This window comes from Aedes albopictus, chromosome 2 (genome assembly GCF_035046485.1).
Source record: "Aedes albopictus strain Foshan chromosome 2, AalbF5, whole genome shotgun sequence".
NCBI lineage: Eukaryota > Metazoa > Arthropoda > Insecta > Diptera > Culicidae > Aedes > Aedes albopictus.
In genome coordinates this window covers 111379182-111384738 of record NC_085137.1, presented here as the reverse complement: position 1 = coordinate 111384738, position 5557 = coordinate 111379182, and positions in this window count along the sequence as shown.

Below are 5557 nucleotides of genomic sequence, written 5' to 3'. Positions count from 1 at the left end.
TGATTCTCGTCGATGATTGCTAGCGTTGTAAACAAACTTACACACGGTACCGTTAGGCGTCGCGACGCCAATAGCTCACGAGAGCGGTAAGCAGGGATGCCAAATATACAGATTTTTCTGTAATTATACAGATTTTTTCGCAGCTTATCATCATTGGCGTAACTAGAGGGGGGGCCAGGGGGGCCAGGCCCCCCCCCAGAAATTTTTCAGGACTTTATATAATATTATGAAAATAAGAAAAAATCTGAAAACCACTGTCGTGGTGACAAACTTAGATCTATATTCTCAATTTAGTTGAAAATCGGAGTTTTCGACTAGCGAAGTTGGATTTTTCTCCAAATCCGTGCGTCGGACCTAACTTCGGAAGTGGTGCACGGATTTGGAGAAAAATCCAACCTCGCTAGTCGAATATTCCGGGTTTCAACTGCACGTACAGTAATAGAAATTTATTTGGCATAATATGTGTTTAAATTGACAGTTATTGGAGACAATTCTCAACTTGTCACTCTTTACAAGATCATTGTCCAAAATAGTCTATGTAATTACTTAGTTTTGTTTGGAAATATTATATAATCAGAATTATATAAAAAGCAATACTTTGTACATCTTCTTTTATAAATCGCTGAGATATTAAATCTAAATGATAATTTCCAGGAATTCCTGGATGGGTATCTTTAAAAATCTTTGAATTTTCTAGCAGCATTACTGCAAAATATGGTTAAGTGCTTCTTTATGGAAATCAAGTATCATGTGGGAAAAAACTCTGGTTGAATTTGCAATGGAATTCCAGCAAAAGTTTGTGAATTCCTAATGAGAATAGATGTACGTAGCTGAAGCGTAAACGCGAGTGTATTCATTTAAACCATGCTGGAGGTGATTTCTTTTATTTCGTAGGCCAGGGGTATTTTTGCGTCTATCAAACAACGCACAAATTCAAAATGGTCATTGAGGAAGTTTTAATATATTTAAAAGCTAGTGCTGCAAGCTGTAATCGTAAGTTTGAAGGTATTCATGATTGGACTTGTAAAAGACTTGGTATTCATGAGATAATTGTGAAAGAATTCCTGGATGACTTCTTGGAGAATTTCTTGGCTTCTATGTCCCTCTAAAATTATCTAAAAGAATTTCAATACAAATCGCTGGAGGAATTCCTCTAGAAATCTTTCATATTATTCAAAAAATCTACAAGAAATCCTAAAAAAAACCCTGGCGTGAATCCCTGAAAAACATTATGAACGGAATACTGTAATTTTCTAACTAACCGCTGAATAAATTAAAAAAAAAATCCCGAGAGAAATTTCGGGAGAAATCATTACGAGAATTACCTACAGGAATCCCTGGAGTAATTTGTGAAAGTATACCTGGAGGAATCCCTGGAGGAATCCGAAAAGCAATTATGCTAGTAATTTCAGGAAAAAAAATCTGAAGAATCCGCATCAGAAATCCCTTTAGAAATTACTAGATTTTTTTTTAGATACATCCTTGGAAGAATTTCTGGATGCATTACTGGAGGAATCCTTAGAGGAATTCTTCAAGAAATCACAGGAGGAGTTCCTAGATGTATTTCTGGAGGATATCCGGTAGAACCTTCTGGAAAAATTCCATGTGGAATCTCTGAAAAATTTCCTGGACTAATGCCTGGAGCATTAGGGTTTTTTTTTTATTATCGTACAAATTGGTATGAAGTTTCTGAAGGTTAATGAAATTAGGTAGGGATCATATATATTTGAAAAACTAAATTGAAAAAATCAGGGTCGCCTAATTTTCCGGAAAACTCCAGTGAAAATCGAACATTTTCCACAGACACCACCTACTTTGAAAAATCATAGAACGAAGCATCATAGGCACATTTTTTTTTTGTGAAATCATAAGCAAATTTTCTCAGCAATTCCAAGATGGATTTCTGGAGGAAATCCTAGATTTTTTTTGGACAAATTCCTGGCGGATTCCCTGTAAAAGTTAATGTATTGATTGATTGATTTGTCTTTTTTAAAGAGACTTTCAGGCCTTGGCTCCAAAGTTAATGGATAAATTTCTGAAGGAGGCATCCCTGGAGAAGTTCCTGGAGTAATGCCTGGAGCATTAAAGAAATTTCTGATGAAATTCCAAGATTAATTTCTAGAAGAATTCCCAGAGGAATATCTGGAGGAATTCCAGGAGGATTTCTTGGAGGAATCTCACGGAAGAATCCTTAGAGGAATCCCTGCAGAAATTTCTGGTATATTCTTGGAGGAATTCCTGGTGGAATTTCTAGAAGAACCTGTGAAATAACTCCTGGACGGATTTCTATAGGAATCCCTGGAGTTGAAATTAATGGATTTATTCCTAGAGGAAACCTGAAAGAATTTCCGGAGGAATCCCTTGGAAAAATTCCTTTAGAATTTCCTGAAGAATCTCCTGAAAGAATACCGGAAGCAATCTCTAAAGGATTTCCTGCAGAAATTCCTGGAGGAATGCTGTAGGAATTTCCGAAGAAATTCCTGGAGGGATTCCTGGATCAATTTCTGAAGAAATACCTACGGTAAATCTTGGTGGAATTTCTTGAGGAGCCCCTGGAGACACTGCGGTAGTAATTTCTGAGGAATTCCCAGAGAAATTCCTGAAGGAATTCCTATATGAATTCCTGAAGGACTTTCTGATGAAATTCCTGGAGTATTTTTGAAGAAACCTCATAAGGAATTCCCGCAAAATTTCTTAGAGAAATTTGTACAAAAATTCTTGAAAGAATCCCTGGAGATATTCTTGGAAAGAACCCTGGAGAAATCCCTGGAGGAACCTTAGGAGGGATTCCTGGAGGAACTTCCGGACAAGTTCCAGGTGGAATTTCAGGAGGAATTTCTGGACAAATCTTTATCGGAAATCTTGGGGAGATTCCATGGAACTATTTATGGATGAATTCCAGGAGGAATCCCTTAATCCATTCTTTGAGGAATCCTTCAATGAATTCCTGGAAGAATCTCTAGAGGAATTCTGGAAGGAATCCATGGAGAAAATTCTGAATATATTCATAGAGAAATTCCTAAAGAATTTCCTAGAGAAATTCCTAGAGGAATTCTGAGAGGAATTTCTAATGGAGATCCAGGAGAAATTTCCAGAGGAATTTCTGGAGGACTTACAGGAGCAATTTCAGAAGGAATATCTGGAAGAATTACTTGAGAAATCTTCGGAGGAATTTATGGAGGAATCCATGAAATAATTCCTGGAGGAATGTGTAGAGGAAACCGCTGAGAAGAAATTCCTGGGTTAATTCTTGGGGGAAACCCTGGAAGGATTTCTGGAGGAATTCCTGGAACAATTCCTGAAGAAATTGCTGTATGAATTTCCGAAGAAATTCCTGGATCCATTCCTGAATAAATTACCGAAAGTATTACTGATGAAATACCTGGGGTAATTTTTGATGAAATTCGTGGTAGAACTCCTGGAGGAGTCCCTGGAGAAATGCCTGGATGAAATCCTGGAAGAATTCCAGGAAGAATACCTGGAATAATTCTTGAATAAATTCCAGAAAGAATTTGTGGGGAAATTTTTAAAAGAATCCCTTGAGGATTTCCTGAAGGATTCCTGAAAAAATATTTGAAGGAATTTCTAGAGAGATCTCATGAGGAAATCATTCAGGAATCTCAGGAAGAATTATTGGAATATTTCTTGGATAAACTCCGGGAGGAATTCTTGGGGTAATTTCTAAATTAATCCCTGGAGGATTTTGTAGATAAATTCTTGGAGAAATTGCAGTAGTAATTTCTGAAGGAATCCTGGATTAATGCCTAGAGGAATCCCTATAGAAATCTCTGGAGGAACTTCTGGAGGAATGCCTGGAGTAACCCCTGGATAAATTCCTGGAGGAATCTCTCGCGAAATTCCTTAAGAAATCCCTGGAGGATACCCTGGGGAATTTCCTTGAAAAATCCCTGGAGAAATTCCTGGACTAATGCCTGGAGTAATCTCTGGATACATTTCTAGATGAGTTTCTGGTGGAGTTTTCAGAAGATTTCCGGGAGCAATCTAGTGGAGTTTGGAGTTTTTAGAAGAACTCCCGAAGCAATCTCTAGATGAATTACTGGAGAAATCCCGGGATGAGTCCATGGAGAAACTCCCAGGAGAAGAAACCTCTTGAAAAATTCCTAGAGGAATCCTTAGAGAAATTTCAAGAGAAATTCTTGGAAGAATCCCTGGGAAAATTCTTTGAAAAATCCCTGGAGGAATCCCTGAAGCAATTTCTGGAGAAACCTTAGGAGGAATGCCTGGAAAGTTCTGGACAAATTCCTGCAGGTAGTTCTGGATAAATTCCTTGCGGAATCCCAGGAAGAATTCCTGGATTAATCTGTAAAGGAATTTTTGTGAAAATTCCTTGGAACTATCCCTGGAAGAATTCTTGAATGAATTCCTGGAGGAATCTCGAGAGAAATTCTGGAAGCAGTTAATGGAGGAATTTATGAAGAAATTCCAAAAGAAATTTCTGAAGAAATTCCAAGAGAAATTTCTGAAGAGACTCCAAGAGAAATTTCTGAAGAAAATCCAAGAGAAATTTCTAGATGAATTCCCAGAGGAATTTTTGGAGCAATTCCAGGAGGAATTCCTGAAACAATTTCTGGGAGAACCTCAGGAGGAATTCCTGGACAAATGTCTGTAGGAAATCTTGGGGAAAATCCGTGGAAATATTCATGGAAGAACTGCAGGAAAAATCCCTTAATGAATATCTTGAGAATCCCTGAATGAATTCCTGGAAGAATCTCTAGAGGAATTCTGGAAGGAATCCATGGAGAAATTTCTGAAGGAATTCCTGGAGAAATTTTTAGAGGAATTCAGAAAGGGATTTCTGGTGGAGTACCAGGAGGATTTTTTGGAGGAATTACTGCAGGAATCATCTGTGGAATTCTGGAGGGATCCATGAAATAAATCCTGGAGGAATGTGCAGAGGAAATCCTGGAGAAGAACAAATCCCCGAAAAAATGTCTAGATGAATTCTTGATTGAATTTCTGGAAGAAGCCAAGATGGAATCACTGAATTAAGCTATGGAAAAAAATCTTGGAGGAATTGTTCGTACTCATATAGTTTACAAAACTATGAACAAATCAGAAACAGTCATTTTGATTACTCAAAACTACAATACTGATTTGCATATTCACATATCGGGCACCCATCCCGCTTAAAATTCATCTCAAGTCAGGCCCCCTCCAGGAAAAAATCCTAGTTACGCCAATGCTTATCATACAGAATTCTTTATACCAATATTACAGATTTTTAGAAAAGGATACAGATTTTACAGATTTTTCAAAAACTTACAGAATTTCATACAGATTTTCCGTAAAATAATACAGATTTCATACAGATTTTCGGAAAAAAGTTTCCTTGACCTGATACATGGTTTGTAAAACTAATAGGCTAACGTACCCAATAAACAACAAATTACAAAATTACAAATTACAAAAAGTAGTCATACAGATGATACAGATTTTTGGAAGGCCAAAATACAGATTTAAATTTGGCAACCCTGGCGGTAAGCGGTATGGTACATTTCTAAAGGGTCTGTTTACATTTTTCTCAAGTTAGCTCAAG